The sequence below is a fragment of the Ursus arctos genome, unplaced genomic scaffold (assembly GCF_023065955.2).
Source record: "Ursus arctos isolate Adak ecotype North America unplaced genomic scaffold, UrsArc2.0 scaffold_22, whole genome shotgun sequence".
In the NCBI taxonomy this organism is placed as follows: Eukaryota; Metazoa; Chordata; class Mammalia; order Carnivora; family Ursidae; genus Ursus; species Ursus arctos.
Genome location: NW_026622897.1, coordinates 22,613,791 through 22,633,842, shown reverse-complemented (window position 1 = coordinate 22,633,842; position 20,052 = coordinate 22,613,791).

Sequence of the window (20,052 nt, the reverse complement as noted above, 5' to 3'; positions counted from 1 at the left end):
ATTTAAAGTACGCTTACAAGGGGCTTGCCTTCAGGAGCTCTCACTACCTCCCAACACCTTCAAATCAGCTATCCCTAGTGTGTCTTAAATTCCGCAACTAGAAATCCATTTCTTTGATCTCACAAACCAAGGAACTTAATGAAGTATTCAGGCTTCAGAGTTAGAATAGTCTGGATTCAAATCCTTACCAATCAAATGATATTAACCTTCCTTTGTAAAACAGGGACAAAGAAATTGTATTTACCTCTATGGTTATTTTAAGGGTTAAGTGAGGGGGTATCTCAAGTGGCTCATTTTTAAACTCATTGGTATCATCATTATTGCCATCGCCACCATAAACAAGCTTCCACTAAGGTGAGTACCGGTAAGTTCCAAAAGCCATATTCATAAAGGTTTTATCCATGCTAGACTTGATCCACTCTGGTGATAGAATCATACTGCCTCCTGAGACTGCCACGTAATTTTTCAAAAGTCGTAATTGTTAGAAATTTCTGCCTAAATTGGAGCTTACTCTGCATCCCTCTAACGTCCATTTGTGCATTTCAGTGAGAACCCCTAAAGCAAAAGAATACAAGCCAGGGCAGCTCTTCCAGTATTTGAAGGAATTTGTGTTGACCCCACTCTTTGTTCTCCTTTGTTCTCTTACTTGTTCCCAGTAAGACGCATTTGGAGTACCCTCACTATGTCGGCTGTTCTGCTTGTATAGATGCTGTCCCTTAAAGTCCCTCTTAAATTTTCTAGGTCAGAAAAACCCATAGCACTCACTAGGCCCTTTGAATTTAGGCATTGTTTTCTTAATTGAAAGAGAACAAATGTTAATTAATAAATACGCATTTGTCCATCACCAAAATGGAATAACTGTTCATATTCTTCCATATTTTCTCCAGACTTGTCTAAAGGCAAAAGAACCACACAGATACAGTTGAGGTCTCCATGATCTCCTCCTTAATTGCATTCCCTTCCTTTCCAGAGCTGGCCATAGGAAGAATTTGATATGCATTTAATTCCAAAAATTTACTATGTATGTAATAAATGTCATGTATATATTAACAAAGCTATAGAATTTCTTTGTGGCATATTTAAATTAAATACAGTATATGTCAAGTTTTCTGACATGCTTTTTCACTCAATATTTTATTATACCTATATAGGCTATTCCTTTTTAACTGAAGTATATTATATGAATATACCTCTATCAGTCCATTATCCCTCTCTCTCCCTTTCTCTCTCCGCTGCTTCTTGACATTTGGATTACTCACATATTTTTGCTACAACAGTGTTGTATTGGATACTCTTCCATATCATTATACATTACACTTTGTAGCTATGCACAGTTTTTCTAGGGCAAACACACATGTATGCATACACACATATGTGCACATACTCTCCGCTGGGATGCCAGGTCATAGAATACGTAAGTTTGGGAGTATTGTCATTGCTCTTCATAATGGCTCTACTAAGTTATACTGGAAACAGTATTAAAAAAGAAGTCCTACTTCCCCACACGCTTGGCCAGACATCGCTATTTTTCCCAGACTGGTAAATTTCAAATCGTACTTCACTTTTTGAATTTCCCTGATTACTTGCATAGTTGAGTATGGTTTCATATGTATTTTGCAAATTTGGTTTTTATTTTCTATAAATGGCACATGAAAATACTTTGCCTATTTTTCTATTGGGTTCTTTATAGTTTTCCTTATTGATTTATATTTCTCTTTATATCCTGAATATAGAATTAAATATGCTGACCATATCTCTTCTTAGGGGCTTTATACTTTTGTTTATACCTTCAGTCATGCAGAAGTTTTAAGTGTAAAGTGGTCAGGTTTCCCAGACTTTTCCTTTATCGTTTTGACTTTGTATCTCCCGTATAATAAATCTTTTACAACTCTGAAATCTTAAAGATATATATTATTTTTCTCTCAATAGCCCCACAGTTTATTTTTGCATTTAAGTTTTAATTTATTTTATTTTAATATGAACTAAGGCTCTCTACCTATCAATGATTTATATATTACATATTATACATATTATATGTGTAATATATACTACATATATGCATAACCAGCATTTGTCAAATAATCCATTCTTTTAGTTCACTAATTCTATCTTCATCCATGTCCAGTTTAGATTTTATTCCCTCTATTGCAATTTTATTTTAATGATTTGAATTGGTTGGTTTTCACATCACCTATTTTTGTTTTGTTTTACAGAACTGTTTCTTTTTAAGTAGGTTCCAGGCTGGGGCTTGCACCTACAGCCCTGAAATCAAGACCTGAGCTAAGATCAAGAGTTGGACGTAACTGACTGAGCCACCCAGGCGCCCTTACAGTACTGTTTTTATTTCATGAAAAATTTCCTCCCTATCCTTAAAAAAAAAAGAATCCTAAAGATGTTAATATCGTTTTCCATTTTTCCATTTCTTTCCTTATTTTCTAAAGTGAATTTCCGTCTGAAATGATTTACTTTGTTGGCTGTCTTTTCTAAGTGATTGTCTTCATGTACTCTGGAATTTTTATTTGCAAGCTCATCTTGTGCAGGAAATGTTTCCCCTCTGTCTCTCCCTCTGTGTACTTATTTTCCCTTTGTGACCCATCCAGCTCCTTGCACACTCCCAGCAGGGCAGAACTAGGTCTTTCATCTGTCTCCTATTCTGCCTTGTGACAACAGCAGGAAGCAATTACTGCACCAGCTGACCAAAGCTCCAGTGACACAGCTTTGTGTCAGCTGTGTGCCTGGGTACAGGCCACTACTGCACTCATTGAGGCCCCTGCCAATGAAATTGGGTTTTGTCTCATTCACTGCAATGGAATGTCTTGAACACCAAGATCCCACAAGAGTTGAGCTTACCGCTACACATCTTAGTTCCTTTCTGGCCCACAGTGAGACTTGTCTTGTTTTTGAAAGTAGCTCTGTGTGTGTGTGTGTGTGTGTGTGTGTGTGTGTGTGTGTGTGTGTGTGTTTCATTTAGAATATAGTTTAAAATATTAATTATTCAGAGGGGAGTGTATGCTGTGACCACAAATTTGATATGGCATAACTGCTCTGCATGAAATAGAGACTAAAACTGATTAGATAATCACAGTGAATGAAGGAGTGAATAAAGAAAAAAATATCAGATTTCCTTTTCTGGTACAGTGGTTTGGAATAGACCAGAACAGTGGTCCCCGATCTGTTGTATCAGAATGATCTGGAACTTCAGGTATTTTTTCCTGAATTTTCCAGGTAATTGTTATACTCAGTGAGGTTTGGGAACCACAGATCGAAAGGAACCTCCTCTAGACAAAAGAGTCAGAAAACATGATATTCAGTCTCATCTCTTTTTCTTAACATTCATCTTAACTTGATTCAGCTAAGGACTCTCTGGGTTTTGATTCCCCCAATATAAAGTGAAAAGATTGTCTTGTACAGTCACTGAGAACATTTTACATTTTGAATATATTTAATCCTAGTATTAAAATCAAATTATTTTAGTAACGTGGCACCCACATCCCACTCTTGACCTGGATTAGAGAATGTAGTCAATTAAAACCCATAGATCTTTCCCACATATTGCCATCAAGCCAACATCCCTCTAGTCGGCAATTAACTTTTATACCTAAGTAAAGGACTTTATATTTTTCTGGCTTAAATTTATTTTAATATTTGTGAACATTTTTTTATTGAAACTATAATATGCAGAAAGATAAACATATCCTAAGTATACAGCTTGATAAATATTTACCAACCGTATTTGTGCCTCCAGCACCTAGGTCAAGAACAGAATATTTCCAGCAACCCAGAAGCCCCTCTTTATGTTCTTTCCCAGTAAATACCCATATCCCCTTGGATAATTTATATTATGACTTCTAGCAGATTAATTTTGCTCTTTTTTGGGGCCTTATACATGGAATCACAAATATGTGCTAAGGTAAGGCATTTTTGCTCAATATTATGTTTATGACATTCATGCATATTGCTTGGAGTTATAGATCATTAATTCTCATTGTTGCACAGTATTCCATGGTATAAAACATGCCTTAGTTCATTTATCCACTCTAGTGTTGGTGGGCATCAGGATAATTTCCAGGCTTGGCTATTATGAATAACGCTACTATGAAAATTCTAGTGCATGTCTTTTGCTGACCATACGGTTACATTTTTCTTGAGTATTCAGTGATATTGCTGAATAGGTTACGGATATGTTTAGTTTCTGTAGATACGACTGCACAATTTTCCAGTGTGGTTGTACTAATCTTCCACCAGGAGTATATGAGTGTTCTTGTTGCTTTACCTCCTTGTCAAACTTGGTATTTTTATGTTTTTTATTGTAGTTATTGTGGCCTGTGTGTTTTAGTATCACATTATGGTTTTAGTTAGTTTTTACCAATGATTAATAAAGTTGAATAATTTCGTGACATGATTATTGGTGATTTTGATAACTTGTGAGATGTCTACTCAAGGCTTTTTCCCATTTTTCTATTAGGCAATTTGTCTTTTTGTTGATTTGTTGTAGTTCTTTATATATTCTAAATGTGAATCCTTTTATTTATTTATTTATTTATTTTTTTAAAGATTTTATTTATTTATTTGACAGAGAGAGAGACAGCCAGCGAGAGAGAGAACACAAGCAGGGGGAGTGGGAGAGAAAGAAGCAGGCTCCCAGCAGAGCAGGGAGCTGGAGGTGGGGCTTGATCCCAGGACCCCGGGATCATGAACCGAGCCAAAGGCAGATGCTTAATGACTGAGCCACCCAGGCACCCCTAAATGTGAATCCTTTTAAAAATGTGCTTATTATAAATACTTTCTCCCACTCTGTGGGTTACATTTTCAGTCAATCATGTCTTAACTTCTTAATTTTCAAAATTTCTTAATTTTTAATTTCAGAATTAATTTGTGAATGTAAAATGTAATTTTGGAATGTAAAAGGTACACATTTTATTCATATGCAACTGTAAGCTATCTTTTTTGGCCATAAGTTTTACAAAGTCCAAATTTTCCTGTGCAAAAATTTCAGATCTAAATTTGTGAAGATAATTTAGTCTTTCAACATTGTATAACTTCACTTATTTTTGGACTGTATACAATTAGTTCTATAAAGTTTTTTTTTTTCCTTTTTAGCAATAGGATTAAAGTAGGTTTTTGACCAGTGTTTAATTTACAAGAAATTTTACTGTATGGAGTTTTTGCCACTATTCACTGAATTTTGTATTGATAACTTCTAGGGTGGTTGATTTTTTTAATGTGTCAATTGTGAGAATTTTTACTTTACTAGCCAATTATGACTCTTGACTCAATTTTTTACTTATAACAAAAGAATCAAAATGCGTTGCTGTTTAAATTTGACTTTTGCTTTTTAAATCTTCGTGAAATGGCCCTATTTCTGAAAATTATTTTCTATTCTTTAGAAATATGTGTTCCTGTGGTTGATCAACCCCTGACCTCTGAAATTCAGGTAGAAAACAGGCTGGGGTGATAAGAAATCTGAAGTGAGGACTGGCTCTGAGAATAGCCATTTCTGGGAGCAGTTATGACACACCTTCTAAGTGGTGTTGAGTGATCTTTAGGTTTTCGGTAAATCTGGACAGTAGCCACAGCTAGTTCTCAGTTGTGCCAGGGAGAGGAGCAACCTTCTGAGAGGCAACCAAGCAGAAACCAGAATTCTTTCAAGCCACAGTGGAGGTGTCAGGAGGTATCACCTGAGAAAGGGGGTTGTCCTCAGCAGCCACAGTGACCAGATGTGGAAGCCCAAGTGAAAGAAAGAGAAACCCCTGTTGTGCAATACACGGGAGGAAATACTCTGGAAGGAAGCTCAGAGCCAGCTCAAGGAAGATTCACAGTGGGGTACAAGGTTGGTAGGGAGGTAGAAATCACAAACTGAGCATAAGAACAAAGTGCAGTCTTCTACTGAGGCCCGCTGAAGGGAAAGGAAGAGCATGGCTTTGGTCAGAGCAGAGCACACTGATAGAAGGGGCAGGAGAGGGGGTGGGATGTGCCAGTTGGCTCTGAGCTGGGGCGCTGTGTAGCCCTAGCTGCAGAGTCAGATTTGGCTCCTTCCTGTGAGCACATTAGCAGGAAGAAGGCAGTGGAAGTGGTGAAAGTGACATTGTGAAGGAAATATAGTGCATTACTTTCAGCATCAGTTTCGCTCAAAAAATTTTTGAGGGGGAAAGATAGGTGCTTTAACTCATAAGGAATCTAAAATATTACTTGTATCTAAAAGCACATGGAAGTGAATGATGGTATACACTGCGAAGTCAGCATGCATCTTAAATCTAAAATGAGAGAATTCAAAGATGTATGGGATGCAACTGGGGTAAGGGTTTCCTGTACCCACTATTTGAGATACTTGGAAGGAAATGTTTAAGAATCACTAATAAGGTTCATGGATCTCGGAAGAATTTTGAATATGAAGAAGTATGATGAGAGAGCTGCTTTAGAAATATCAGTATGAAGATTCTCTGCAGTGTGGATTTTAAAGGCGGTGTTATGAGGAAAAAAAAAAAAAAAGAACCCAACTTACTAGGAATGAATTGCAATGTTCTGTGTCCAGGTAACTGACAGCTTGGTAGCCAGAGGAATAGGGAGGTGAGGAAGTGACAAATTCAATAGGCATTTACAAAGGAAAAGTCATTATGATGACTTGGTGAACTAACGAAAGATTAGAGAGGTAAAAGACGAATGTAAAACAGAAGATTCCAAATCTTCAAATTTGGACAACAAAGAAAATGGTGGCACCTTTGACATCTACAAGGGAAAGAGGGAATCATGTGATTTGTTACTTTTTGCTGTGGTTTTCCTTGTGAATGTTGACTGTTGGAAAGGGTAAAAGCTCCTTTCTCCATTCAGATCCCCCTGGGGCATCATCTCCCAGGCCAAGTCAATCCCCTGTTTCCTCTTAAATGTGTGTGCTGAATCCTGCAGTAGAAATGCTCTGAATTCCACTTGCGGCTAAGGGCTTACTTGAGCACGGGAGAGGTTAAGTCTCCTGACTTAGGGCTTCTTTGTGACTATTTGAAAGGAATCAGAGATGAGCATCTCCTTGAACTCAAGGGGGGGTTTCTCAGGGAAACATCTAGAGTCAGATTCCTGCACTGAATAGCCTTTGCATGGCTTCCCATGACCTACTGATATCTGAAGAATTTTCAAATATTAAGGGAATGACCTCTTGTTTATAATCAAAGAGAATGTAAGACTTGAGGGGTTTATTAGTAAGGCCTGAGGGATAAGCATCTAAATTCTTCATTTTGGATAAAGTTGTTCTCCTGGAACCTCCCAGCACTGCTGGTTCTTCTGAGCCACATGCTTCCTCAATAAGCTTCTGGGGCAGAGGGGCGCCTGGGTGGCTCAGTCGTTAAGCATCTGCCTTTGGCTCAGGGCATGATCCCAGAGTTCTAGGATCGAGCCCCGCATCGGGCTCCTCTGCTGGGAGCTTGCTTCTTCCTCTCCCACTCCCCCTGCTCTGTTCCCTCTCTCACTGGCTGTCTCTCTCTCTCTCTGTCAAATAAATAAATAAATAAAATCTTAAAAAAAAAAAAAAAGCTTCTGGGGCAGAGAAAGAAGGATCATCTCTCTCCGTATCTATGCTCCTAAAAGATGAAGGCCAGATAGCACGTTCTGTATTTCTATGATTTGTAGAAACAACATTCATTCGTTTGCTCATTCATTCATTCATTCATTCATTGTTTTAAAAAAAGCACTTATTAATCATCAAGCTTGGCATGGCACTGTTCTTTATGTTGTGGAAAAAAAAAAAAAAGAAACCACAGCCAACCATAGCACATTGTGTCTTTCCTCAAGGAGACAATATAAAAGAGGGAAATAAGATGAATGATATTACATTCCAAGTCAATGGCCCAACATTATCACATGAATTCTACCACGTGAAGCTCAAGAGTATGGAGAAAATATGAATGCGCAGGTGCAAAGACACACCTTATTTACCATGGATGTAATAAAGACGTGGAGGCAAAGATACTGAGTCTGATGGCTCCAGTGGAGTCCGCAGCACTCACGTTGAGAAGAGGTAAGAAATGAGAATTAGGACAGAAAAGGTGGATGGATGCTACATTGCAGAGTGCTTTGAATGCAGGGTGAATCTCTTCTCTTCTCTGATGAGCATGTATGGTTCCAAGAAACTGGCTTCTTCTGTTAACGGACAAAGTTCTGAGGGCCAGATGTTTTCTACTGTCTTGCCCAAAGTAATTATTCTTCGATTATACGATGAAAGCAGAATTTATGATTCCTCTGGGGAAGTGGACAGGAAACCAGAAGTAGGACACCAGTGCAACCCAGAGATGGTAATTTTTATACATATAAACCGATCAACCTTCACTAACAGCCCCTCATAATAAGCAGGGGATCTATTATTGTATGATTTTATAGATGAATACGTTGAGGATCATAGAGATTAAATGACTTATTAAAAGTTACACATCAAGGGGCACCTGGGTGGCTCAGTCAGTTAAGCGGCTGCCTTCAGCTCAGGTCATGATTCCAGGGTCCTGGGATCGAGTCCTACAACGGGCTTCTTGCTCAGCAGGAGCCTGCTTGTCCCTCTGCCTGCCACCCCCCCTGCTTGTGCTCTCTCTCCTTTCTCTCTCTCTGACAAATAAATAAATAAAATCTTAAAAAAATAAACAAAAGTTACACATCAAGTAAAAGCACAAGCCTTTACCGGGCCCCCAGTTGTGTGTCTTTGGCATAAGAAATCCATCCTTTTCCAAAAAGCCACCAATCATATATACTCTCAAATATTCTGTGAAATGTAAAATTTGTTTTAATAACAAGGTGGCCCTAATTTTGATTCACAGAGGCAGGATGGGGAGACAGGATTATGGAAGATCCCTTTGCAGAAACTTTTAAAAGGGAGAGGAAATATCTACAGACTTTTTGAGTAGCAAGTCTTAATCCTGTACATTTCAGTGTCTTGAGATGAAGAGACATTCCTTGAAGCCTAGTGAAAATATAGCCAAACTCAGGGCTAACTTTATTCCCTTCTAGTCGGTGACTTCTCTCTGGCATCTTAAGAAGACCAGCCAAAGTTGCTCTGAATTGCTTCTTCCAAGGCTTCCTTACTCTAGGATTAAAAAAAAAAAAAAAAAATCCTTCTACTCTTCCTCTTCCTGCCCTACCCTGTGCCAACCACTGGGAATATGCTGATGTAATTCCAGGGCTCATATGCTTGGGTGACAGGGATGTGTTTTGATGCTGAGGCAGAAGAGAATTCTACTCACTTGGCGGTGGCATTGGACCAAAGAATAGCTACGTAACTACTTCGCCCCTGGGAAGTGGGTCCCCACAATGTTGTGTTTAAAATTGTGGTTTATTGCAATCTGAGTAGAAGTTCTGCATTTCTGCAAGAGTTGGGTTTGTTCCCTAACCTGCCTCTAGTGGCAAAGTCACTTTGGGAACAGTTCACCACTGTGCTTGATTTTAATGTGGAAGACTAAATTCTGGGTGTGTTAAGATGGTATTAATCCTGTCAATGTGATGTCACTAAGTTTAACGCTGTTGTATAAAAAAACATTTTTTAAAAAAGCCAATCTATGTACTAAATTGCTTTCAGATAATTTTTTATTTTTTTTTAAAGATTTTATTTATTTATTTGACAGAGAGAGACACAGCCAGCGAGAGAGGGAACACAAGCAGGGGGAGTGGGAGAGGAAGAAGCAGGCTCCCAGCAGAGGAGCCTGATGTGGGGCTCGATCCCAGATCAACGGGATCACGCCTTGAGCCAAAGGCAGACACTTGACGACTGCGCTACCCAGGCGCCCCCAGATAATTTTTTATTTCCTGAAGTGTAGTGAGGTTATCTGGAAGCTCGGGTGCATTTTTTGGACAGCTGAATTCAGCAGCACAGAGCAACTACCTCTGTATAGTTATAGGTCAAGGGGCTGGGGTTGGTTTTGTTTTTTCATTGCTCAGAATGAAATGAATAAATGAATGAAATTTCATTCCTCCGAGCAGAAATGACAGGTTTTTTTTATTGTGGGGAGTAACGGTGCCCAGAAGCAGAACTTAAGTTTTGGTCTTGATCCAGAAGCCTTACAGATGGCTAGACAAAAGAAAAAAAAAAAACATGAAGAAAAAGAAGCTTCATTTAATGCTTCATAGATAGCATTTTTATTTATAGCACCAACGTACATTTTGAAACTTTCTTTCAGAGGTGGGAGTGAAGGGGAAGGAAGGGGTAGGTGTGAAGGAGGAGATGAAAGTTTGAATTTAAAAAGAAAAAGTTTGAGTAAAGGAAATTATTTTGCTTAAATATATTTTATTTGATCTGGGTATGTGGGGACCACGTCATTAAATTGTTTCAGGTGCAGCTGAGTTGCTCAAGTGAGTGTAATGAGTCACGTATGGACTGCGCTGTGTACCACTTGCCAATGTCACTCACAAAGTACAATTCTGTACTGTATGTAGGAGGCGTGTTCCCGTCTCCTTATTTGTATGTTTACTATACACTTTGATATTTGAAATGTTATGTACTGGACAGGCCACTTATATTTCTAAAATGGAGTAGATTTTATGCAACCTTTTTTTTAATTAATAGCAATTAAAACCATTTTTACATCCCCCCCCCCAAACAGCAACAATGAAATAGAAACATCTACGCTGATGGGCAGGAATGTGAAATCTGTTTTTAATTCTGCCAAATTTTAGAGTTAACTCCGTTTTGTGGAATCCCTAATGTAGTGTTATTAAAAAAGGAATCTTGTTTAACTGAACACCCATTTCCTTGTACTAGTTGTGATGGTGAGTCACATGTGTTAACTTGGCTAGACCAAACACCCAGCTTTGAATCAAACACTGATCTGGGTGTCGCTGTGAAGAAATCTTGTAGATATGGTTAACATCCACCATCAGTCATCCTGTAGTAAAGATTAACCTTGGTAATGTGGGTGGGCCTCATCCAATCAACTGGGAGCCTTAAGGACAGAAACTGAAGTTTCTCAGAGAAGGAATTGTGCCTCAAGGTCACAGCTTCAAATTCTACCTAATTCTCTAGGCTGCCAGCCTGACCTATAAATTTCATTCTTGCCAGCTTCCCCAGTTCTGTGATGAGCCAATTCCTTAAAGAAAGTAAATGAGTAAGTTTGTGTATGTGCCTCTGTGTGTGTGTGTGTGTGTGTGTGTGTGTGTGTGTGTGTGTGTGTCTTGATTCTGCTTCCCTGGAGAACCCTGACTGATACATAGTTTTCTTACATCCACTACTGAAATGCCTGCTTTTAAGGAGTAGATGTTGCTAATTTGATCTGTCACTTTCCAGAGGCAGGTTTAGGTCAAATTCACGATTGCCTTAAAATGGTATAGTCCTCTCTTCTTCTGCTTATATTCCTTTTGTGCCAAACTTTCATATATTTAAGAATTTCACATTCGATTTATCTTCCCATGGGCCAAATGATTGTAGTTACTCAAGATGGCCTACTTCAAGAGTTTCATAGATTCATTAAGCGTCAGACATAGAAAAGATCTTAGAAATCATCTAGTCCAAATTTCCACTTAATAGATAAGGAAGATAAATAGTAAGATGGTTCCTAATGTTAAAAGTGGGCTAAGCAGTCATGTTTTGTCAAGCACGACTACACCATTCCACTCTATCATCCTGTTCTTCATGCCAATAGTCTCCTCCCTGCACAGCCCTTGAAAATTGTCAGATTCAACTACCATAGGGTAAGCTGAACTAGCTCTTGGGATGAAGATAGATGGTTATGGATGGGGTGGAAGAAACTATGGAGAAAAATCGCTACATTTTGTTCTGATACCCTACCATGCACAAAGGCATCCAGGTCTCCCAAAGCTAAGGTGACCAGCCACATCCTCTGATTTTTGGAGGCCTTGACAAACTCTGGCATAATCAAAACTAACATCATCCATTTGAATTCACATATGGTTTAAATATGCAACTTCCCCTGTCCAAAAAACACAAACCCAAAACGTTCAAGAAACAAAAAGAACTTTGCTTCCAACAAGGACCAGTAGAATTTGTTTCTCCTCAAATGTACTTTTATTTTCAAAATCAAGCCTGCAGAGATTAATGGACAGATTATGAGACTTGGTAAGAGAAAGTGAAACACGATATTTCAGACTTGGTGCTGAATTGGGCCATTGGCTTTCTTCTGGAAAGTATGATCCTTCATTGTGTATAGTTGTATTCTTTTGGCTGCCACTGGATACCTTTGTGTTAGAGAGGCATGTGGTATGGGATGGGGGAGTGAATTTGGGTTATGAAACAAATATATACTGGTTCTTAATGCCTAGAAACAGATTGAAATGCAGTATTACAGGTCTTACAAAATTTCCCCACAAAGATATAAAATATTTGTAGATTCTTGCATTTTAATCACACTAAGTTACATGCCTAAGTCTTTTACTCCAAATTTTGCACACTTAATTCTAAGAATAAATGCATAGAGTGTTCTACGTCTATAAAAGATTTCCAGACAGAGCACCTCAGTAGATCTCCCTCTTACCTCTATGAAGCATGTTGGACAGCAACTAGAAAACTAAGGCAGTAGAGTTTTCTCATTTCCCAATACCAAATAACTAGTAATCATCAGACAAGGGTCTTAATCTTTACACTATAGATTTTTGGCTACATAAGTATGAAAACAAAATATTAGGTTAAACAGAGCTTTTTCCTTTCTATTTATGGTTCGGGAAAGATTAGCTGTCCTGAATTTTAATTCTTGATGTCTAAAGAATTCAAGTAATGCTTTATTTTTATATCCATAGAATGAATGTCTACCATAAATGTTGGGCTCTTGCCCCAGCATTATAAATAGCGACTACAAAATTCAAGTGCTTACATGATTTGTGCTAGCTTTTTGGCACGCACCCATGACTCACAGCTCCCAATCAGCAGTTCTAAATCTCCACAGTCCCTCCTCTCAGCTGGGGAGTTCCCAGGGTGAGTGGGCTTCAGAGCCAAATTGTTCCCTGAGTTAGCTTTGGGGGTGATTCATTGCTCTTGTATGAAGCTTGAGGACCAGCCAGTGTAGATGGAGTCTATTTGGCACCCAGGTCAACAGAAAACACAAAACTGATTAATTCCCTAGCTCACCAACTTAAATGAATGTAACACAATCAGCAAGCATTCAATTTACAATAGTTTGAACTGTATTTCTAATTTAGCCATTAGTCATTTACCTAGGACTTCTGAGGGAGAGTGTTGGGAAGGCATGTCAGCTGCTTATCACTTTTGGCTTATGTTGGCTGGAAGGTTAATCTATACCCAGAGAGTATATACCTGGAAGTTGAAGTTAGCCTATCAGTCAGGAACTCCCCCTTCAGCACTTATGCTATAACTAGTCCCAAAGAAGTTTATTTTATATCCCCTACCATGATGAAGGTCCATTTTTTGCTCACATTTGAGCTCTTTCTTCTTCAACCTGTAAAAATAAACTTCCTTATACTATGAAAAAAAATCACAGCAAAAAATGGTTCAGTCTTCTTGGAAATCAAGTAGCACTTATGAAACACTGTTTGTTTGTATTACTTTAAGTGTCCATGAATCAGCATCATATGGATTAAATTTCCTTGCAAATAAATAAGGCTCACTAATGAAGAGTTGAGTTCGCATTTTGCAAAATCTACAGCAACTTAGTAAGGATGTGTAGTCTCTCTTGAGCAAGATGGATCCACACTATTCCATGGATCGGGAAGAAAAAATGTTCCAATACATCTTGATGCGGCATTCTTAAATTTTTTTTTTTTAATCTGACCAGTTATTGATTTTGGTTATAGTTATTGATTTTGGTTATAGTTATATTGATTTTGGTTATAGTTATAGCTTTTAATCTGACCAGATATTGATTTTGGTTATATATTAGACAGATAATCTTTCCTGAACCATAAATAGAAAGGAAAAAGCTCTGTTTAACCTAATATTTTGTTTTCATACTTATGTAGCCAAAAATCTATAGTGTAAATATTAAGACCCATGTCTGATGATTACTAGTTATTTGGTATTGGGAAATGAGAAAACTCTACTGCCTTAGTTTTCTAGTTGCTGTCCAACATGCTTCATAGAGGTAAGAGGGAGATCTACTGAGGTGCTCTGTCTGGAAATCTTTTATAGATGTATATAGTTATAGTTATGGTTATAGTTTGGTTTTAGTTATTTTGGTTATATAAATGTGACTCTTTGGTTATAGTTAACTTATTCTTATAGTTAAGAATTAGCAAATGCTGTGATTTAAAAAATTGGTATCAACACACACTATTTGGTTAATAAAAAGTTGCTGCCAATGAGTACATGAAACAGGTGCTCAAAATTACTAATTATCAGAGAGGGGACGCCTGGGTGACTCAGTCAGTTAAGTTCTGACTCTTGATCTCAACTCAGGTCTTGATCTCAGTGTCATGAGTTCAAGCCCTGCATTGGGTTCCATGCTAGGTATGGAGCCTGCTTAAAAAAAAATTACTAATTATCGGGGAAATGCAAATAAAAACCAAAATGAGATATCAGCTCATGCCTGTTAGAATGGTCATCATCAACAAAAAGAGATAGCAAATGCTGCCAAGGATGTGGAGGAAAGGGAATCTTTGTGCACTGTTAATGACATTACAAATTGGCACAGCCACTATGGAAAACAGTATGGAGGTTCCTCAGAAAACCAAAATAGAGCTATCATATGTCCAGGAATTCCACTTCTGGGAATATTTCCGAAGGAAACAAAAACACCATGTAGAAGAGATATCTGCACCCCCGTGTTCATAGCAACATTATTTACAGTAGCCAAGACAGGGATACAACCTAAGTGTCCATCAATGGATAAACAGTTGTAGAAATTGTGATATATATATATATATATATATATATATACACACACACATATACAATATAATATATTATATATATGTGATATATATATATATGATATATATATATATAATGGAATATTATTCAGCCATAAAAAGGAAAAAAATCTTTCCACTTGTGACGACATGGACAGAACTTGAGAACATTATGCTAAGTAAAATAAGTCAGAGCAAAACAAATACTGTATGATCTCACTTTCATGTGGAATCTAAAAAAAACAACAACAAAATTAAACTCATAGGAAAAGAGATCAGACTTGTGGTTGCTGGAGGTGGCAGGTGGGAGAGGGGGAATTGGAGGAAGGTGGTCAAAAGGTATAAACTTCCAGTTCTAAGATAAATAAGTACTTGGGATGTCATGTACAATGTAGTGACTATAGTTAATATTGCTCTATGGTGCATTTGAAAGTCCTTAACAGGGGCGCCTGGGTGGCTCAGCTGTTAAGCGTCTGCCTTTGGCTCAGGTCATGATCCCAGGGTCCTGCGATCGAGCCCCGCATCGGGCTCCCTGCTCGGTGGGAAGCCTGCTTCTCCCTCTCACACTCCCTTGCTTGTGTTCTCTGTCAAATAAATAAATAAAATCTTAAAAAAAAAAAAAAGCCCTTAAAGAGAATAGAACCTGAAAGTTCTCATCCTAAGGAAAAAAAATATTTCTCTCTCTTTTTTTTTGTACCTATATGAGATGATGGATGTTAACTACACTTATTGTGAGAATCGTTTCACAATACATGTAAGTTAAATCATTATTCTGTGCACTTTAACTTACACAGTGCTGTATGTTACGTGTATCTCAATAAAATTGGGAAAAATAGTAAAGCAAAAATATGATATTAAAAATGTTCCATTTTTAATGAAAAAATTTGTAAAAATAATATACTGAAAAACCTAATGATGCAATTAAGATTCTTTTGAGAGAGAAAGAGAGAGCGTGCACCATCGAGGGGGAGGAGCAGAGGGAGAGAGAAACTTAAGCAGGCTCCATGCCCAGAGTGGAGCTCCATGCAGAGCTTGATCTTAGGACCCTAAGATCATTATCTGAGCTGAAATTAAGAGTCAGACACTTATGGGACACCTGGGTGGCTCAGTCAGTTAAGCCCCTGCATTCAGTCCCGCATCAGGTTTCTTGCTTGACGGGGAGCCTGCTTCTCCCTCTGCCTGCTGCTCCCCCTGCTTGTGCACTCTCTCTCTCTCCCTTCCATTCTCTCTCTCTGTCAAATAAATAAATAAATCTTAAAAAAAAAATCAGACACTAACCGACTGAGCCACCCATGTGCTCCTCAATTAAGTCTTCTTACCATTTGTCACCATAGACGCCCACACTTTCTTTAGCTGAAACTCTATTCATTCGAATTCATATATAATTCCTATAAAAACTTCCAACCATAATTTATGTGGTTAATCTTTTTTAAAAGTTCATTTCTCAATGAAAAGAATTACCAATAAAAAACTAGGGGTAAACATTTAAGAAGCAAAGAGAAAAAAAGTCATTGACAAAGCGAAGCAAGAATTGAAAATGTCTTCTCCTGAGCTCCAGTCAACTTTTTTTTGCCTTCCATCTTCATACTAATGATGCTCTTAATGATGACATGTGATATTAGTAATGACATATATGATAGAAATAGTATTAGTATGCGTGCTAATGCAACCTTAATGAAATATGAAGAAGTAAGTCTATACTTAGAAATGGATTCTTTAATGATTCAAAAGAGAGATTCATTCAGCTAAAATATATGCAATAGTAAGATTCTAACCTAGAGGAATTATGATCTGAAAATGATTAATAAGATCATCATGTCTTTCTCCAGCTATGTTACCAGCAATATACAAGTGACTGCAGACTATAGTGAATAATTTGACTTGTTCTGGATAATGCTGAACAAAACTCTTGAGAGGAACTGGATAAAACAAATGTTTTTATTTTTATAATGCATTTTGACCCACAGCCAAGACTTACAGGATTTTGCTTGGAATTACATTCTGTTATTTGCAAGCAAAGAGTTCCCTTGGCTGTTAGATTGGCAGAGCTAGTAAAATACAGCTCATCTGAGGCTATTTAATCTTAGCACTCTGAAAAGATCCAATCTATTACTACTGCTAAATTTAACCTCATGTGAGCCACACCATTAGGGCATGAGGTTCACCATTCTTCCCAGTATAGGAAGTGAAAGTTCCTTCTGCTGATGCGTGGTTAACACACTCAAACAAGTTCAACATGATGAAGTCTGTCCTGACGAAGACCGGTCCTTTAGCTTTTTGTTAACAGTTACTTCTTTAGTGCCTACTATGTATTCAGGCTTGTACTGAGGTCCTGGGGAGATTTCTGTTTCTAGAGAACTCAGAGTCTAGTAGTGGGGAGAAATGCATTAAAAATCATGGTAAAATGTGACTCTTATAATGGAAATAGACACAGAGTGCTATGGTATTTCAGAATTCGGAATGTCTAATCATCTGAAGCTGGAGCTGGGGCAAGGCTGTGCTACTCGTTGGCTGCATATAACACGTCATTCCAGAACTAAGTGGCTTAAAACAATTGGCATTTATTTGCTCATGATTTTGTTCTGGGGTCTGGACTTAGGCACCAGTTCTTCTGCTGTATCTCCTGGTAGTTTGGCTAGGGTCAGACAGTCCAAGAAAGCCTTATTCACATACCTGGCCATCAGGTGGGATTCCTACCCAAGCATTTAATTTCTCCTCCATGTGGACTTTCCAGCAGATTAGTCCAGGTGCTTAAAATAGTGGCAACAACTTCCCAAGGGACTGAGAACAAAAACTGCAAGACCTCTTAAGCTAAAGCTCGGCAGTCATAAGATATCATAACTACTGCATTTTAGAGAAAGTAAGTAACTGGGCTCTTCCAAAATCAGGAATAAGGTGAATAGTCCCCACTTCATGATAGGAGGAGCTGAAAAGTAGTTGTAGCCATTTTAAAGTACCACAGGGACTAATTAGTTAGGGGACATGTCAAAGGAAGTACTTTTGAGCTGGGTCTTAAAAGATTTATATGAGTTTTCTATGAAGAAGGGTGTGTGTGTGTGTGTGTGTGTTGGGGCAGAAGGTATTCCAGAAAGGCCAAGAGAGCATTCCAGACTCAGTGATTAACATGAACAAAGGACGGTGTAATATTTGCGAAGCTACCTGTACACGTCTGTGGATGAATACAGAAGGTATCACAGCTGTCAGAGATAGGGAGTCACCAGAGGGGGAATAACAAGGGAGTGATAGAAATGAGTCTGGAACAATAAGTTAGCAAAGATTATTAAGGAACTTAAGTGAAAGGAGCTTATGTGGGATTTATCATCTGGGCATTGGGTACCCAGGAATTAGTTTTTCGTCATTTCAGGTCTATTTGGGTCTGAGGAAGTCACTAAGTAAGTATTTGTTAAATGAATAAAAACAAGATATTGATGTGATCAGATTATCAATTCTTTAAAAAAGGGGGGTAAGATTAAGAATGTTTCCTCCAAACATCCTCAATATAATGAATTTTTTTTCCAGAAGGGTTTAGGGTAGGGTAGCAATGTAACTAGGAAGGTGCAGGCCCTTCCAGAAAAGATTTTGAAAAGCATCCTTGGCTTTGCTCGGTGGGTATGTTTCTTTGGAGCAGGTTTGGAGGTCTTTTGAGATTATGGGTGGGGGTACTATCGTACTCCCAAACAACTCTTTGGCACCACCATTGAGAAACCCTCTTCTCCCTGCTGCTTCACCCCTGCACATCTAGGTCAGGAGTTGAAAATTAATGTTGATGTTGATTAAGAATAATATTTCTACAGTTTTTTATAAACTTTTTAAAATAATCATTATAGACTAACAGGATGTTGCAAAAAAGAGTCTATGGGGTCCACAGTATCATTCACCCAGCTTCCCCGATGAGTGACATCTTACTATCACTGTGGCAAGTGAGGAAATTGATATTAGCACACTGTTGTTGGCTAGGCTACAGAGCTTAGTTGATTTTCATCATTTTAAAGTGCGCTCATGTGTGTGTGTATGTGTAGTTGTATGTAATTTTATCCCATACATAGATTCATGTAATCACTACCACAGTCAAGGTAGCAGAACTCTTCCATCACTACAAAGTAACCTTCCATACTACCCTTTTATATTTGCATATCCCTTCCTTTGAGTTTGAGTCCATGAATAAGATGGTGTTGGGATAATTATACTGAAGAGGGTATGCCTTGAGGCCCTACGATCCATCTTCTGGGACCCTTATGTATTACCTATTATGAGTTATACAAAGTTTTCTTGCCTTTTGATCCTGGTATGAGCTAGCTTAATGTTGTGTGAGTGAGGAATTTGAGGATATAAATTGGTTCCAAGTTTAAAGACTTCTTTTGCTTGCATCTCTCTCTCTCTTGTTTCATGGGAACTACTCCTATGGCCCCTCCTGCCCCCACCCCACCCTAAGAAAGACAACTTATCTTATATATTTGCTATCTTTTCATTGGCAGAAGTCATCACTTCAAGTGCCAACACTCTCTCACAAAAGCCCAACAAAAAATATATATATTTTATGTATATATATTATGTATTTGGGACATAAATAGTTACCAATATTTTGAGGGCTCTTTTCCTTTAATTAAAAATGATTGAAAACAGAGTGATTAAGGATGGAAGAGACAGTGATGGTAGAACTGGCAATGATAAAGACAGTGATTAAAGTTGGTAGTAATTAAGGATGATACAGGCAAAGGTCTAATTTAACATCATTTGGAAATGAACTAATGAAGGATATTCACATTTATTTGATATGGACTTTGACTATTATGTACAATATTTGGTTGTGAATTAACCATCAAAAGCACTCACCTTTCATTACTCAAGCTGCTGTCTCTCTTGGCTTTCCATTTATTTATGGGTTCATTGATTATTAATGTAAGAATATTTCCTAAGAATGAAAACAAAAAAGACCCTTCTTTTCCCCTGAAAGACTTGATGGGTGACTGAGGGTTGGTGATTTCCATTGTATGATAGAATTAGAATAGTTTAAGAATTAGAATTTTATAGAGGAAGAAAGAAACCCTTAAATAGTCTAGTACAATTTCTTCATTTATGGTCTACAGGGATAAGAGGACTATGCTGGTTACCTTGTACATAATCTAAAATTGCCTTTTCTAAACTACATATGTCAGTTGTGATCTGATTTATATACTCACGCAGGATATACTATAACCATATTAATTTTATTTATTCCCAAGCAATTCAAGAAACCACTAGGGGATTTTCCATTTGAAAGATGGCGTTGGTTTT